The following is a 19,125-nucleotide window of genomic DNA, read 5'->3' as shown; positions in this document are numbered from 1 at the left end:
AAGGGAGGTTCAGGTTGGACATTAGGAAAAACTTCCTAACTGTCAGGGTGGTTAATCACTGAAATAAATTGCCTAAGGAGGTTGTGGAATCTCCATCATTGCAGATTTTAAGAGCAGGTTAGACAAACACCTGTCAGGGATGGTCTAGATATTACTTAGTCCTGCCATGAGTGCAGGAGACTGGACTAGATGACCTCTCAAGGTCCCTTCCAGTCCTATGATTCTATACACTGTTGCTTGGCGAGACTATGAGGAATTGTAATTATTCACAGTGAAGGACCTCCTCCCCCCAAAAATCAGAGACATTGAGCAAGCGTAGAGTGCTAGAGGCCCTGTCCTAGTAATCCTTTATCAGCAACCATAAGATTCTGGAAAGAAAGAGTAGCAAAGACTGAGATGGAGGGGGGTCATTTGGAGTTTATGACAGCTTTCACCGTATTTTATTTTAAATGCACACACATGAATAAGTTTTTGAAATATAAACTACTTGTGTTGGCCCTAATCCATTTTGATATCTACTTACTAGTAATTTTCCATGTTGTCTATCAGCTGACCTCAGCCCAGTTTTTGTCATTACCATTTCCCCAAACTCAGTGTTCATTCCTAAGAAAACAGTTCAGTGCTTTAGAAAAAAATCAGACCTCACAAACCATGTAATTACATTTTTTAAAATATTCCCTCAATTAGCAATTCATTTCCAGTTGACTTCATCTCAAAGATGTGCACAATCATGTCCTTACCAGGAACTGCCTCTTCCAAATAAGTAGCTGTAATTTAAATGTAATGCTTGTCAGTGTTAGGTAAACAAATTATTATTTTAAATCTATTCTCCAAATACTCACTACAGAAATTACTTCCAATTATTTTTGCAACCTCTCACTACTAGATAAGGCAACTATTTCATTTCCTATCTCTACACTGGATGAAATAAGCAACATTTTTACTCGGGTATTAGAAGAATAAATAATATAGGACCAACATCTCCCTATGAATGAGGAACACGGGCTATATTTACTCCAGATTTTCCCTGCTCAAGTATTTCACCATTGCTACCAATGGTGCAGTTCATTCAATGGTAACAGATGATCCAATGTCAACTGGCCATCAGCATTTTAGCCACTGTGTACTTGATCTGAGTTGGTCTAGACTACACTGTGGTTAAAAAGATGTCATCCACCTGCATCTTGTATATTCCAGAATTTCTAACATTGCTGCCACTGTTAGAGCTACACTGGTGGAAGATTTGAGGAAACAAAGTCTAACATAAACAAGGCTAGTGAGAGCAGAAAGCTATAGGAACAAACTCTTACGAGTTTCAACAACTCAATCCTTCCATTAAGGGGTAGGGTTTTGCCCTGCCAAAGGAATGAGTAAAGAGTTTTGCCATCCAGACATGGAGTTTTCAGGACACTTGCAAGGAACTGTGACTACACAAAGCTCCCAAAGCACCTGTGGGGAGCAAAGCTCTGGTGCACTGCCCCCAAAACCCCAAATGAGTTTTCAGTAAGGGGCAACTGGTGCAAGATAATGCCCATGTACTCAGCATCATTTTTTACTTCATACCCCTTGCAGCTATCAGAGAGAATACATCCCTCCCCTGGCTTCATTCCCTCTTTATCGGTAGAGCACTGACCCCACAGTACATCTACAAAACCTCCTTCCCAGCACAGAGGGAAGGAAGAGCATGCTAAGCTGATATTACAATTATTCTTCATTGAGATGCACATAATCCAGGCCATCTCTGCATCCAGTAGCAGAGGGCCAATAAGGGCTCAATTATTTGCATCAAGTCCCCCACTTTGGGGTATATGGTTAAAATGCAATTAAAACAGATGGATATTTAAAGGCTAAACAAAAGTGGCATAATTATAAAATAGAGGATGGAGTACCACAGAGGGGCCAATGGTAACCAAGATACATCTTAAGTGACAAGCCCTATTTTTCAGAACCTTGCACGCTTGAATGTACTCACACTTAATGTAACTACAGGCAGTTGTGGTAACTGCATATTCAAATAGCCAGCTATATACCTAACTGTTCATTTGTGCAGTTTCCACAACTGCTTGTGCAATCACAATAAACATGCATATGTTACAGCCAAACTTCATCATGCCCCACAGGTCTATTAAAAACAGAAAGGAAGGTGATGCAAGTCTCCAATAAGATGAGAGAAACCACACTTTAGGGAATAATTAAGCAAAAGCTAATCATCTGCAGATCTTGCGTGCAATGACCGTAGCCTTAAGAAATGGGCAGTGTCAGACTGCAAACAGCCTTGATACATTGGCTGGGTCAAATCTGAAGCTCTTCCCCATTGAAAGTTCTGAAAACCATCAAGGACAGCTTAAAATTAAAAATTTTAAGAAGCCAGCAATATAGAGAAGCCAAGGTAATATAATATCTCATGAAACCAGAGAGACATGCTGCTATGTTCTGTACTGGTCACAAACAAAATATTCCTGCTGAAGTCCAGCTCTGAGGAAGTTATACATACAACCTCTTAGTTGCTTTCACTTTATTAGGTAGAGTAACAACCAGTTCACGCTGCCATCCTTCTCCACCCCAATGACTCATTTTCACCCCTACACACCAGGTGGCTTGTCCCTGAATTCCTTATGTGCCTAACACACTTTTACTATGCATTGTCTACACTTTCTTTTTTCTGAAAATTTCCCAGTTGCACTAAACTGCTGCAGCTCCTCCAATGGTAGCAATAGGGAGAAGCACCAACATACACAGAGCTCAGATTGCCACTGTTTTGTTTTGTTTTGTTTTGTTTTTTTAAAAACCACTCTACTGTGTAAGTCTCCTCTGAGCAGGTGGCCAGCCCACATTAAGCTCCCTCCACCCTAATGCTGCACTGGAAGTGGTACAACTGTGGGATGTTTTAAGAAACATGTTTGTGTATAGAGAGCCAGTGATTTGCTCCTACTTATATGGACAAGCCTATATTTCAAGTTTTGTGCAGCTCTGCTGGAGTCACAACTGCAGGACATTTCTGCACCCCAGCAGACTTCGTAACAGTCCAGACTAGGGGAATGTGTGAAAAGTGGCCTGCATGCTTGAATATCACATAAGGTGTGTCATGTGTGACATAACATAAGGTGTGTGACACTTGACAGGTATGCACATTGATGGTTTTAAGACTTCTCATTTCTCTTCTTAAGTACAATTGTCATGGCTGCCAAGTGCACACCAAAAAATGAGAATAATGCTTGAAAAGACACTTTTTAAAGCAAACAAATCGATCAGTGTATGTAAGCAGGGATACACAAGTCAATTTATAGCAAGTGTGAGATAAGCAGATCAACCAGAGAAAAGGAAAGGTGTGAGGAGGGAGGACCTAATTTCATGCCTTACACTTAGTACACTTACTGCTGCCTGTCTTATTTTTACATGGCCAGAGTCAGAGAGAGAACTTTTGCCAGATCTGTATGAACAAGGGTGTGCTTCCCCTCCAAGACAGGTAAATACTCTGACCCCACTCCCTCATAAAAAAAAAAAAAATTAAAAAAAAAAAAAAAAACCCAAATGACCCACCACGAAAAGATTATAAGGAAAAGTTGGATAAAAAGTAAACTTGCCCATTGTTACAGCTGTAATCCTGTTCATTTCCTCACATACACCATTCTCACCTCTTTAGTTGCTGCTCCCTTTCCTCTCTCCTTCCCCCATCCTTGGCTTCAGTCACTGTCACCCTCTCCCTTAACTCCCCAGCCAGTACTTGAAAAGACATCTCCCTTCTTTCAAAAAGCAGCCTTCCTTTCATCCGAAAGAATCCCTTTTCTGAACCCTGTTGATGTCCTTCCTCCTAAGCATTTCTGCATCCCATTTTGTTTCCAGAGTATTACTTATGTCTGAGCAAACCATACACAGGCCCAGGACATTCTACCATAAAACATAGCTTCTTGTGGGCTGGTAAGAGAAATATTAAGCCAAAAACACCTTATGTCCCCAAAAAGAGTATAGTGGCAACTTTATTCCCACTGTAATAATTTGTGGTAAAATGTGCTTAAAATATTAGGCCCATTCTTCACATCTGGGAAGAGAGCAAATTCTGGATCCAGATAGAAAAACAAACAGTTTTCATCAAGAGTCAGAAAAACAAATAGGTATAGAAGATTGGAAAGGTAAATCACCTATTAAAGAATAGGACAGTGTCATGGTATTATTTATTGCAAATACAACTTGGGTTAGGGGTAGAAAACGAGTTATTAAAGAAGGCAGAATCAGTTTTGTGAGGTATGGTGTAAAGCATAACATTTTAAATCAGATTAGTTAGGGCAAATACCTTGATATGTAGATGAGGATGGGTTTGGTTTTTTTAATCTTTTATACATTACCATTAGGCAACAAGAACCTCTCTCCACCCTATCCCCAACCTTTTGCTTTTGTCACATAAATTATCAATCATGATTATTACAATAGTACCTAAGCGCCTTTCAAAAATGGGGCCCCACTGTGTCAAGTGCTGTACAAACGGTCGCTGCCCCAAAGAGCTTACAATATAAACAGACAAGACAGATATTGGGTAGGAGATGGAGTATTACACACGAGCAAAGTAAATAATATATTGGTGACAAATGTCATGTTAGCACCATGATTTTTGGGGGGGTGGAAAGGGGGAGGGTAGTTTTACTTAGGAAAAGATAAGCTATATGAAAAGGAACAGGGGCATGGGAGACCAGGCTGGACAGAAAAGGGGAAACATGAATGGTCAGGAGGGGCAGGGGAAGTGGGAGAAATTGGAACAGTCAATCCATGAAGAGCAGAGAAAGTCCCATCAAAAGCAGGAAGGTTAATTTCACAAGCACCAAACAGAAACAGGACAGCTGAAAGGAAAAAAAATCAACCAATTTTCTGCACAGCCCATAACATTCAGGCTAGATCCCTTCTATGCCTGCATAAAAAATGGACATACACCTTACTCAAGTCCCTCTTAAAATCCACTTCTTCCATCAGGCAGAAAATTGTTCATTAATATCACTTCTACTAACAGTAAATGGTATGATGAGACAGAGAGAAGAAACTCATTTCAGTCCACTATCCTGTATTCTTATCTTTATAAGTGTGGTATTAATTTCAAGGGTGTGCACTTGTAGTGTACATACAGGTAAATCCTGTTAGTTTAAAGGTGACACTATTTTAGAATCCTTTTTACAAAATGAGTTGTTGCATTTCCTTAATATCTTTTTACTAAAAACATCTATCAGTAAACGACTACATGTCATTCCATAAGGGTTGCTAAAACCTGTTATAGAAATCCTCAGAAAAAGCTATGTACTGTTAGAAATTCAGAGTTCATTCCACCTTGACATGAAACTGAAAATTATCATAACTTCACTTAGGCACCTCTCACCCACAAAGCTGGGCAACCTTCAGTGCAGCAACATATTTTGGGCTCAATTTGAGGGGTGACTATGTAACAAGAGAAAAAGGCCAGAGAAAGGCAATGCCCATTTACTTCAAGAGAAGCACCTACTTCAACTGAATGTCAAAAGGAGCACTCATCCTACTCCCTCCTGTTGAAAGGCTATGGAGCATTCACAGCCACTCAGTAACGAAGTAAGCTGGAGTTGCAGGAACCAAAAAAAATAAAAAATCATTCCATAATGAATGGATAAAGTATACTGAAAATTCCATCAGGGTCAATAGCAACAGCACTCATGGCAAAAGGCAGCTATTATGAATAAAGTGAAAGATTGTTGTTTTTTTTAAAGGCAAGACCTAACAGCACTCCTGAGAAAGGACAGGTGTGATATATTTGAACTTAAGGGCAAATCTACATAAAGTTTTATTGACCAAAGTCAACTTTTGTCAACAAAACAGTAGTGTACACACTACATTGCTCCTCCGCCAACAAAACTGTCCTGCTCTGCCGACAAAATAAAACCACCTCAACAAGAGGTGTAGAGCATTTTGCAGCAAAGTTATATCGACAAAGTGTCAGAGTAGACACTGCGCTTGATTATGTCTCCATAAATAGCCTCCAGGAGGGATTCCACAATGCCATTCCTGACCACTCTGATCAGCAGTTCCAACTCCACTGCCCTGCACCCAGGTATACAAGCATCCACACCTCCCTCTTTAAAGGCCCAGGAATTTTTGAAATGTTTGCTCGGTATGGAGAGCTCATATCGTATCTTCCCAGCTGATCATGGCGGCTCCACATAGCAATGCTCTTCCACTTGGAGCACACCAGAGCTGTTGGATCTGCTGAGTATATGGAGAGAAGAGGCTGTGCATTCCCAGCTCTGCTCCAGCCATAGGAACTTTGATACCTAATCAGATCTCTCATGGCATGTTGGAGAAGGGCTACAAACAGGACACACATCAGCGCTGTGCAAAGATAAAGGAGCTGAGGCAGGCATACCAGAAAGCAAGAGAGTCAAACCATCCCTCTGGTGCTGTGCTGAAGATGTGCTGTTTCTATAAGGAGCTGGACGCCATCTTCGGCAGTGACCCAACCTCTATCCTGAAGAGCCCCGTGGATACTTCGGCAGAACTGGAGACAATAGACAGAGGATTCATCCCCAAGGACAAAGTCATGGACAAGGATGTCGAGTTAGAGGAAAAGATGGGACAGGAAACAGTTGTCCGGTACCTTTTCTCAACCCTAGAGGGCTCAAGCCAGTCACAGAATCATAGAAGATTAGGGTTAGAAGGGATCTCAGGTCGTCATCTAGTCTAACCACCTGCTCACAGCAGGACCCATCCCCAACTAAATAATCCCAGCCAGGGACAGAAATTCCACCACCTCCATAGATTACCCATACCACTGGTTCAATGTTTTGGGTTCCACATAATCCAAAAAACAAAGTTCAAAGGTAAAGATAGTATGAAAATTTGTTTAAAATGGTCAAAAAAAAAAAAAAAAGAAAAAGAAAAGCTTCGTGGGTTTCTTTTGTTTTGCTTTTATTCCCTTTTTTACCAGCAAAAGGATGAGGGAAAAGGGCTGCTTTCCCCTGGGAACAGGGAGGGGTGAAGCCCCTAGCGGCCTCCCTTGGCTCCCAGTGGGGAATGAGGATGGGAGAAGGCCAGGGATGGCTCATGGCAGGGAACAAGAAAGGCGGGGCAGCCCAGTGGGAGCCAGCCTGTGGAGCTCCAGGCAGCCTACTGCCCCTCGTAGGTCCGTGGAAGTGTTCCTGGTGAGGATGCACTCCACCGACCCAAGAGGGGTGATGTGGATATCAGCCACCACAGTAAATTACTGTTACATATATTATGTCGACTTATTTTTTGAGTATAGACAAGGCTAAAGACACCTTATTGTTCATCATTGTCAAAATGGCTCCTCCAGGCCTCCCTGATTCGAATGGTCCCCCATTGTGCCCTTCTAACAGCCCTGACACTTGGTTGTTCACAGTCAGCCGCAACCTCTGCACTCCACCCAGGGGCAAACTTTTCACCCTTTGCTTCACAAATATTATGGAGCACACAGCAGGTGGCTGTAACCAAGGGAATATTGTCCTCATTTAGACCTAACTGGCTATAAATGCATCGCCAGCGAGCTTTTAATCTGCCAAACGCACATTCAACAGTCATTCAGCACCTCCTCAACCTGCTATTGAAACACTCCTTGCTGCTATCCAGGTTGCCCATATACGGCTTCTTGAACCACGGCAGTGAGGAGTAGGCTGGGTCTCCCAGGATAACTATGAGCATTTCAACATTCCCCACTGGAATCCTCCAGTCTGGAAAGAAAGTCTCTGCTTGCAGCTTTCTGTACAGGCCAGTGTTCCTGAAGATGCATGCATCATGCATCTTCCCTGACCAATCCATGTTGATGTCATTGAAACGCACACGGTGACCACAAGTGCCCGCAGTACCATAGAGAAGTACGTCTTTCTATTGATGTACTCCATCACAAGATAGTCCAGGGCCAAAATTGGGATGTGTGCGCCATCTATTGCCCCACCACAGTTAGGGAATCCCATCGCTGTGAAGCCATCTGCTATTTCATGCACATTTCCAAGACTCTCAATCCTTCATAGCAGAATGTGATTAATCGTCCTGCACACTTGCGATAACACAGCTCCAGGTGGACTTCCCGACTCCAAACTGATTTGCAACCAACCTGTAGCAGTCTGGAGTTGCCAGTTTCCACATGGCGATTGCCATGCGCTTCTCCACTGAGAGGGCAGCTCTCATTCTGGTGTCCTTGCACCACAAGACAGGGGTGAGCGCCGCACAAAGTTTTATGAAGGTGGCTTTGCACGTTCAAAAGTTCTGCAGCCACTGCTCATCATCCCAGACCTGCATAACGATGTGATCCCACCACTAAGTACTTGTTTCACATGCCCAAATCCGGAAGTACACCATATGCAGATACTCTGTGAATGCAAACAGTAACCCAGCGTTTTTTGTTTGCATGGCACACAGCAGGTCAGGATTCCTGTTCCACCTGGGAACCCATGATATGCTGCATGACCAGCCGCAATGTGTTCAGAACACTGACAACAACAGTGGAGAGCAGTGCAGAATCCATCCTTTCAGATAGAGATAGCAGACACTCTAGAAACTGGGACTATTGAAAAATAATGCAGTCACATCACTTTTTGCCTTTTTGATCATTGAATTGCTGGATGGCTGCCCACAATGTATTGCTCTCACTGTCAATGCTCAACAACACAGACACGTTTTGGCAACACAATGAGTGCCGTGTGGACAGGCACAAGTGTTGTAATTACATCACTTTTTGTTTTTGATCATTGCTGTAACTTGGTCGACAACACTTTCTAGTGTAGACAAGGCCCTAGTTACCTAAATGCAACATCTTAGTTTTTGAGATACACTATAATTTGGGATTTTGCTTGTAATGAATTAAGGGGCAAGCAAGTTCCAATAAGGTTCCCTGAAAGATATGTCCTTAAGATAGCACAGACAAGGTTTTAGACTCTGGGAGATCTTTGACATAGAGAGGGTGGCAAGGAGAAGTTAGCACTCCTACTGTCGCAGCTGCTCTATGGCTAAATAAAACTGTATTCTCCAGTACTGTGATAAGTTACAATCAATGTCTTAAATACACACTTTGAGAAGTGCTGAGAGAAATAAAGCATATAACACATTCTTAATAAAACAGCGAGAGTCCTGTGGCACCTTAAAAACTAACAACTTTATCTGGGCATAAGCTTTCGTGGGCAGAAACGCACTTCATCGGATGCATGAAGTGGCAACTTCAGTTTGGTAGGTATATGGGTGAGTTACATCACATTGAGGAGGGCAAGTGTTCACGAGGTAAATTCAGTCAGGGTGGATGAGGCCATTCACAACAGTTGATGAGAAGGTGTGACTGTCAAAAGAGGGAACATTATTTTTTGTAGTGGGCTAGCCACTCCCAATTTCTATTCAGAAGTAGTGCAACTTTCAAGTTTGTTACTGAGTGTCCCTGGAAGTTGAAATTGCCATACTTCAACAATAAAACTTCAACAACGAACTCCAACGTGAAACTGCAGAGCTGAAACTCAGATGCAAACTTAACACTATCAGACTAGGTCTGAATAGAGACTGGGAGTGGCTAGTCCACTACAAAAAATAATGTTCCCTCTTTTGACAGTCACACCTTCTCATCAACTATTGTGAATGGCCTCATCCACCCTGACTGAATTTACCTTGTTAACACTTGCACTCCTCACTGTGATGTAACTCACCCATCCTTGCATGTGTGTATATACCTACCAAACTGAAGTTTCCACTTCATGCACCCAATGAAGTGGGTTTCTGCCCACGGAAGCTTATGCCCAGATAAATTTGTTAGTCTTTAAGGTGCCACAGGACTCTCGCTGTTTTGCCAAAAACAGACTAACATGGCTACCCCTCTGGAACTCATTCTTAATTGAACTCTATTAAGAAATCTGAAACCATTTTTTCAAACATTAATAAAGCCTCACAACCCCATAAAGCAGATATGATTCCCAATATTACATATAGGGAAATAGATGAAAGGAGCTGAAGTGCTGTTATCTAAGGCCACCCAGAAAGACTATGGCAGAATTTTGTTTTGTTTTTTATTGGGGGGTGAGGGGTGAGAGAAATAATAGCTATGACTCAGCCCTTAGCTTTATACCAAAGCAGCACTCTTTTCTATGTAAGCATAGCCTAATCTTTCTTCAGAAATGTTAGGTCTCCCTATTGATTTTAAAATCAGCATTAGGTAAGACAGACTGTAGTTTCAGTAGATTTTTTAAGTTGACAGAAATTGTGACATTTTCCATTTTAAAATACCAAGCCTTCTCATCATAATCGGTTATTTTTAAAACTGGCATTCCTAATTATTTTTAGGAATAGACTATTTTATTTGTGCAATATCACTTATTCAAAATCCTTGTTTCCTAGAAAAATCACGTGAATCATAACAAATCATACAAGTTTTAAAGACTGAAGTAATTTGCAAAAATAGGGTATCTGGACAACTCTTCTGAATTTTTCCTTCCTTGAGGAAATTTGTCAATTTCCACACTCTCCCAATAAACATCAGAGCAGATATCTAAAAATTCATGTTCACAAAGGCAGCAGAAGTTACTCCACTTAAATTCCCTCCTATGTCAAACAGGAAGATATTAGGAAACTGCTATTTTGTTACTGGAAGCTAAAACATTGTATCTGAACACAGATTACATCATCTTTGTCTTTTTTCTTAGACCTGACAAGTTGTGCAACCTGTTTTAGCCTCCAACTTTTCAAGAACATGCTGCCAACGTGCTTATAAATATGTTCACAGCAGAGTGAATAAATAGGCATTCAGCAAAACAGATTCCTATAAATATTAGTTTCACTAGTTAGCAGAAGTCCTTTCAGAATCTTTCCACTTTCTGAAACATACCAATTTAGCTTTCTCCGAGATTATAGTGGCTTCTGCAGCTACTGTTTTATGAAGTATCTCAACCTGTTTGGACATGCAAAAGTAGCTCCAATTCTCAACAAGAATATGTAAAGGGAATAGAAGAGGAGATAATTTCTATATTTTAAGTATAATAGTTTGTCATAACTTCAGATTTCAGTTTTAGAAACCTATTAATTAAATTACAATTATTCAAATTAACCACATGACAACATTCAAACTAAAAAGAGTACATACACATGAATGTTAAACAAACTATTAATCTCATCCTGTAGCACAAATTCATGCTAGGGTAAATAAATTGTTTAATGTATTTAATTGTGGTAGCTCATGTCTAAATGGTGGTGGCCCACAGTTCCCCATGGAAAAGTGATATGTGGCTGCAGCTTTTCCCTGTACCTTTAATACATCCTCCAGAGTTACAACAAGAATTAACTGGGACTTCTACCCTCTCCAAAAAGGAAAGAATGATAGGCAAGACTTGTGTGTTTAGTGCCTAGCAATTTTTTTTTTAAACAGAAAAATTGTCTCCCAAACTCCAATGCTATCACTAGATCAGCTACACAAATGGGAGCCCTAGCGTAAACAAGGCTCTGTCAGCATCTGACACTTTTATCACTGTCATAATTAAGTCTGCTCAGATAACAAATGTATAACTATTATTTCCACATATACAGCAACTGCAGAGATGTTTATATACATCATTGTAAAAGAAGTAGTCTGCAAGAATGTTAAAAGTGTGGTTGATACTACAAAAGTATCCCAAAAACTCCAGCATATGAATCTTATTAATACAGATATATTTATCAGTATAGAATTATTACTTTTGAATGACTCATACAGAATACTGAACAAGAAAACCACAGGATTCTGGTCCTACAGTTTCCAGTATGTGGATACTTTACTATTTAGAAGGCCACTGTCTTGACTTTATTAGACTCTTTAGATAAAACCTGCTCCAAAGGGAGTGGAGGCTCCTCAGCACTTTTGCAGGAGAGACTCCTCACATGACTGGGCCCTTAAATTTCAGATATTATAAAAAAACCAAATTTGATCAAAAGATTTGCATAGTGCAAGTCTAATAATTAGAAACCATGAGAAGGCTGTAGGTCAGATTACCCTTTTTTGCCCTTTGTATTTCCTGGCAAAGTTCATGTGATTCTTTGCATGAACTTGACACAAATGCTTTAATGCTCTATTTCCTATAAATAAATAGGAAGTCAATGCCAGGAATCATGAACAACCCAATGAAACCTGAAGGTGTTTAGAGGGTCTAAGTTGGCAAGGAAACACTTCAGTTTTCACATTTACTTTACAATAAGACTAGACTCAAGGTTCCCTACTAGTTGATTCATTTTCAGCAGCATGATTCTGAACACATGTGGGTTAAAAAAATTATTGCAAAGCTGGGCTTGCATTTCCAACACACAAACCAAAATTCACCCATGTACTCCCCATACCCCTCCTTGGCTAGACTGACTCAAATAGTTTCCCTAAATCAGTGTAGTTACAAGCCAAGATGAAATATTTCTGTGTTTAATCATTCATAAAAAGTGAAAGATTATGTACAGTACATTTTATTTTTTGACAGAAAACTCTGGCTGAGTAACAATTCAAGAAGAAACTGTGAAATGAAGTAAAAAGCTGTCCAAAACATTACTCTTCTAGTCAGTTTAATTCAAATATTAAACTTCAGAACTAAGTGCCAAGTCTACAGCTCCTCATTTCCAGTGTAAACAAACATGTACTGGGGGTGCTGAGACCTAGTGCATTCTTTAAATAGAATCTGAGATTAGCAATGGCCCAAAGCCATTAAAATAATTAACAATCCATTAAACATTATTAGCATCTGGCCCACTAAGTCTGTGGTAAATTCAGACGTTATGACAGCACAAAAATCTTAAGGCTCCAGAGACCAATTTTTTTTTTTAACCGTGATATGAGACGCTCTTCACTAATCCAGCAGTTTTGCTGTAACTTGTGCTACGTAGCCAACCATGGGGGGAAGACAGGGGGAGTTACAGAGATCTGTGTTTGCAACCCCAGTTAGCCAACTAGTGAAGTGAAGGGGGATTGACAGATTCAGGGAACTGAAATCTCAACCCATGTCTTCTTTCGCAGCTGCACAAGCCACCGTGGTCCCTTCCTTGCCCCTGTAACACGGGCAGGTCGGCGGGGGCTCCTGCTCATCGCTCACGGGCCATTTCTGGCAGCCCAGGCCGCCCCCTGCCCGGCGCGAGGCCCTCCGGTGCGGCACAGCTGCCAAGCCGATGGAAGTTACAGCCGGGCCCCTGAACCGCCCCGGGGGGGGGTCACCCCACTATCCCCGCCAGCCAGGGCTGCGGCGGCTGCCGTGCAGCCAGACACGAGCTAACGGAGAAAGAGCCCGGGCGGCGGGGGAGGGGTATAGACAGACGCCGCCAAGCCACCCCTTCATAGCCGGCGCCGGAACCCCCTGGACCGCTCCGCAGGGGCCGGCGGGATCTCGGGTGTCGCGCCCTCCGCCCCGCCTCATCGATCGCCCCGCCACAGGGAAGCGTCGGCTGCCGCCAGCCGGATTGCGACAGCGGGGCCGTGTCGCACCCCCCGTGCTCCGCTGTGGCCCCGGCCGGCGGCAGGCAGAACCTCACCGCCAGGGCGGCTTCCTCAGCGGCTCCTGCCCGCCCCACCGCCCCGGGGGTAGCGCCCCAGGCTAAGAGAGACACCCCCCCGCCGAGCCGCTCCCCGGCGCTGACAGCTCCGCGCGTTACCGTTACCGCCACCAGCGCTCCGCTCCGCTCACCTCAGGCCGGGGCTGCGCTCCCCATGAGGGCGGCTGATTCTGCCGCCTGCCCGCCCCCCTTCCTCAGGCGCGATGGAGCGATCGTCGCGAGCGGGTCCCAGCGCCCTTAGCTCATCCTAACGGAGCCCGAGCCGCCGCCTCCCGTCCCGCGCCCGCCCGCGTGGGTGTCTCTCTCTCTCTCTCTCTCTCTCAGGCGGGATTCCCCCTCCCCTCAGCACCGCCTCCTGCCGCCGCCATCTTGGCTGGGCTAGGGGAAGAGGGACGGGACGGGACGGGCCGTGTCTGGGCCGACGCGTGGCCGCGGGCGGGGGTCTTGCTTCTCGAAAGGGCAGGCCGAGGTGCTGCCGCCTCCCCTAGACTAGAACTGACGCAGGGCCCGCCGAAGGCCAGAGCCGCGCCCCCCACCGCTTCTTTCCCTGCCACCCCACAGGAGCTCCCCCACCTCTTTGTCGCCCCCCTCAGCGGTGCCCCCAACAAGCGCTTCCCGCGCAGGACGAGGAGTGCCCCTGACTCTAGTCCAGGCTGCACCCCCTGTGCCTCCCCTACCCACACACACACAACCCAGGGGGGCTCCCCCACCTACACATAGGGACCCCTCCTAGCTCAGTGAGACTCAGACCTCAGGGGTTCAGGAGCCAAATTAACAATCAACATTACAGAAAGAGCAGCTGCCACAACGGTGTGAATTAATTACTTTGTTTGCTATATTACTCTATCAACAATATGAAGGGAAATAATTTAGTGTTACCTACACATATACATGTGTGTTATTTCACAGCCAAATGACTGACCAAGTATTATTCGTTTATCAACTACAATTGGTTAATAACACAGTAAAAGCATCCTGATTACTTCATAATTCAACCAGTGTTTTAATATCATGTGCTGCAAAGAACTGCAGGAGGTGCATTCAAGAGCCACTTGTGGCCCATGAGCCTCAGTCTGAGTAGCACTAGCCTAGCTGGTGCAGTAAAAGCCCCTCTCCTGTGATCAGGCCCCTCCAGAGAAGTGTGGGGTCAGCACATCACATTCATGGGGCTCCCCTCATTTCACATTTATAGGGTTGCAGACTTTGGGGTGTCCTCTGAGCTCAGGCACAACTGTCTCCCCTCCCTAATTCCCTCCCACCATTCCTGCCTATTACAAACTACTTGAAACCAGTCTAGATTCCTTCCACCATAGCTTCCCCTTAGCCTCCCTCAACCAGGGTTGGGCCACTGGGTTACACTAAGGCCTTTGAGCCCTGCCCACTTGTGGCTCACCCAGAGAGGTAGAACAAGGGGAAAAGCATAGTCCTGAAAGGTCAAATGTAGAGAAAATTTCTTGATAGAAGCACATCTACTTCAACTTCAACACAACTGAACTTTCCCAATTCCTGCCCACAGTGTCAGGGACCTCAACATAACTAGTGATAATTCTTTTGGTTAAACTTCAGTGGAGTTGCAGATTCTTTCTCAACATAACAGCAGCAATGCCTGGGGCAGAGAAAAACAGTCACTCCCATATGAGAACAGAGGTCTTCACGATCAAGTGGTTCATAGAAAGCAACACAGCCTACTGTACTAGTAAAGTTTTACATATGTGCTTTCCAACACAAAATCAATCCTAATTCTTAGTCTAAGCCCATGAACAACATGAATATTGTATAGCACTCCTCATTGACCAAGCAGTTTCCTTCACCAAGCCCCTTCCAAATCAGCAGTCTTACGACTATAAGACAAATACCAATATATACAAGACTATTTAAAATGTGACATTGATAATTTCCTTGATTCACATTTCTAAGCCCACATGTAAACAACGGCTTCTTTTTTGTAAGAGGTCTAGTAAGCTCATCTCTAGCCCCAGGAGTGCTTGTCATGGCTTCTGAATTCACCTACTATATGTTGAAACCAATCAGCATCTAACCGGGTATCAGCTATCTTCAGTATAAGTGAACAAGTGCCAGAGAACTTTCTGCAGTCTTAGTGGCTCACATCAGGTTGCTACATCAAAGGTATAAAAGATCCAATGACATAAAATAAATATTTAAGAACATAAACCTAAGAGTAGTTTGGCATGTCAAGATGTATGGTTAGCTCTTGGAATGTAACAAAATAAATACTGCTGCTTGTACCGACACATGCAAAATGAAATGTTGCCATACTGGAGTATCACTGTAATCCCATGTTTTAGGATCTTGCGCCAATATACATTTTAAAACTGATATTTAGGGACAGGTTTAAGCTATAAAATTTGTGTCTGGATTTTAAACATCCCAAGTTCTGAGAGATCTGGTTTGGGGGGTTTGATTTGGCTTATATAGAGACAAGAAATTCAGATATAAATCTTGATTTGGCCAGTAAATTCTTCCAAAGTTCTGGTATATTCAAATCCACGGTGTTGGTTTATTCCTATCTCTCTTAATAATGCAAGAATGTCAAGGCTAAAATTAGATAAAACATTACTTTAAAATTTGCACATTTTCATTCATAATATCCTTCCTGTGCCTGAAACAATGTCTTTTCTCATCCCCAATGGAATGTAACAAACTGGGGAGCCGGGGATGTGGGGGGAAGTGGGAAAACTTCTCGCATATGCAAATCTCTGTAACACTGTTGAAGAAGGCTATGCAAGCCTGCACATGTAGATTGCTTTCTGCTGCTGGGCCTGACATTTGTGAACTGTGTCTGACCCCTTTTTTGTGAACAGGCACTGTACTGATGTTGTTCAGTGCTGAAGAGTATAATAAATCTTTGTTTTGAGCAAGGAATACAAAACACCAGCTACCTGAACAGCCTCACCACACAGCCCTTTTAGGGCCTGTCCCAGAGAAGATGGTTCAGATCCTCAAAGGTATTTAGGCTCCCTAACTTTCATTTAAGTCAATGGAAATTAGGACCCTAAATGCCTCTGAGGATCTGATAAACTAAGAGACCTATACCCAAAGCCCCCTATAGTTTTGCTGCAAACTGAACCTGCATTCTGCAGCAAGGTCTCCAGACTCTGTACTGCTCTGGTGGAAATTCTTCAAAATGCTGTAGTAGCTTCCAATATATTTTAATAATGGAAATGTTTATTTAATTAAATATGAACATGAATAACACAATTTATGCAGATTATTTTATGCTATCTGTACATGCGGAGTTTTCAATTTGGTGTCATCTTTAGGTTTCAGATAGCATCTGATTGGGATTAATGGAGCAGTTCACACCTCTCAGAGCTATTGTTTCAAGCTCTCCGCATTCATGCAGACCATCTCTGCATTGATTCATGTTTGGATCACCTTTTTGAGGTGGTCTCCACAACCAGTGGGAGTAGAAATTTGTATTTGTAATGAAAGCTGAGATTCTGAAGCACAATTCTTTAGCAACGGGAAAATTCTATGATAAATTTGTTGTCATGGAATCATGGAATACACTGGGCCTTCTTACACAATCTTGGCACCCCTGCCATGGAGCAGGACTCCATCGTGCTAGGCAGCATACAAAGACAGTGTACCCTGTCTGATCACTCCACTCACTTCCACCCGGCTCTCTGACTTTTACCCTCCAGCAGCTCTCACCTCTTGATCAGTCAAAGCACCCTCTCTGCCACAGAGCTCTTTGCAACAACTATTTGGTGTTTTACTCATATAGTCACAGGTAGGCAGAATATTCTCCCTCCCTCTGAGCCATCAAGTTCTCTCTCCCACTTTAAAACTAGCCTTAAAACTTTCCTGTTTAGCTTGTCATTGACTTTCTCTACAAAGCCTTGTGTAATGCCATGTGTGAAGACAATGAGTATAATACTGTAATTGTAACAATGATCATCAGAACCAATGAGTTGTGTTATTGTACAAGCAGAAAAGTATTTACTGTATACACTGCTCTTGCTTGCTCATCACGCAGAAGTGGTCTATTAGTCAGTTGTGCAAACTCCTTCCCTTCAACAGAACATTGGAGAACTCTAGGGAAAACTCCTTCTGGACCTTGCCTGTACATGAAGTCTGATTCAAAGTTCATTGAGTCATTAGGTACCCTCCCAGTGAATTTTGGATTACGTTCTTACTGTGCATAGTAAATAAATTGGGCAGTCAACAATTGCCACGTACTGTAAGTGGGCTGGCAGAATGAGTGCATAAAGTGCTATTCTGCAGCTGCTAAAATACTGGGTGGAGCATCATCAGTCATATTTAGCCTTCTCAACAGGGCAGCCAGGGAGTTTCTGCGAGCCAGCAGCCACAGAACCACTTTTTGTCCATGCTGCAAACCAAAATTTCTAACTTGTGGTTCTAAAGTCATTTCCAGAGCATGGTTTATTTTATTTTAAATGAATTTTACACCTGGATAAACTGAAGCAAGACAGAAGATAAGTGGCAGATGGTCAGTGGGATAGCCAAGAATAAACTGAGAATTTCTAAGTTCCAGTACCCTGCTTTAACAAACTTTATCCCAATGCTGTGAGGCTTAACTACTTAATCTTTGTGCAGGGTTTGAAAGGTGCTAAGAATGCAAATTATTAGTACTATTATTATTACTCCCTGTAGAAATTGTTTTTTCACTGGTATGACTGATTCAGTTTTTTAACATGGCACTTTGGGCCTTTTTCTGATTACATGCACCCTAGTTTTATTCCTCAGTAACTTAATTGGCTCTGGTGCATATATATTCCTGATTTATGTTGATGTGAAAGGAGAATCAGACTCCAATATACTGGGGAAAAAAAAAACCTGACAGAACATTTTTTTAAAAGGCATGGCTATTTTTCCAAGATTATAGATATCAAGATAATGATAATGGGTAATTATAAAATTTATAACTGACAAAACAACACTCTGCATTTCAGATGATAAATTACCTTACTCTCTCAAGTAACCCACTTGCAATACAATAACATATCAACATATTGAGAGTCATGCAATGAAATAGAGGTTTCAGCAAACTATATTCATAGTGAAAATTAGGTAGAGATTTAATGAGAATTTTTTTTTTAAATAAACCTGTTTGAAAATTTGGCACTGATCTCTTTTGATACAGACTTCCCCGAACTGGAATGATTAAACTTTATCAGGGATTACAAAATAGAGTATTTAAATGTTATGATGCCATAGTAGACTGATGCAATCACTCTTCCTTTTGCTGCTTCCAGTGCTGTTAGGCTTTTAAACTCCAGGGACACTCATTGTCTATAAATTATAAAAGAGGCAATAGACTATCGTGCATGGAAAAAAAAAAAGTTGCAAACACTTCTCCACATCTGGAAAGTGCTACGGCAGCTAAAAATGTGAGGAAATTAAGCAAACATAAGGCCTGATCCAAAAGCCACTGTAGTCACTGGAAAGTCTCTCACTGATTTCAGGGAACTTTGGATCATGTCCATAAGATTAAGACCGTTATATGACACAAACCAGTTGATTCACAAAAGCACAAATTTCTGCCTTCAGTTACACCTCGCTTGCCCCTGATTCCAGTGCAATTTACATAAAGGTAACAGTGCCAAATATTGCTGCAAATGAGCAAGGATGACATCCACCTCATTGCAT

General features: G+C 42.5%; 1 protein-coding gene across 2 annotated transcripts in view; it reads right to left on the bottom strand.

The window, feature by feature from the left end:
- DENND4A (DENN domain containing 4A) overlaps positions 1-13,740 on the bottom strand; it is a 101,145-nt gene extending 87,405 nt beyond the window's left edge. For both annotated transcript variants that reach the window (XR_010921273.1, XM_067555547.1), the window contains exon 1: positions 13,623-13,740. The gene's annotated coding sequence lies outside the window, so the exon portion shown is untranslated. The remainder of the gene's footprint in view (positions 1-13,622) is intronic.
- Between the last annotated feature and the right edge of the window lie 5,385 nt (positions 13,741-19,125).

Source organism: Emydura macquarii, unplaced genomic scaffold (genome assembly GCF_026122565.2).
Source record: "Emydura macquarii macquarii isolate MOO-44397 ecotype Brisbane River unplaced genomic scaffold, CSIRO-AGI_Emac_v2 contig_1644, whole genome shotgun sequence".
Lineage (NCBI taxonomy): Eukaryota > Metazoa > Chordata > Testudines > Chelidae > Emydura > Emydura macquarii.
Note: the sequence above shows the minus strand (reverse complement) of the source record. Positions and strands in the feature narration are given on the sequence as shown.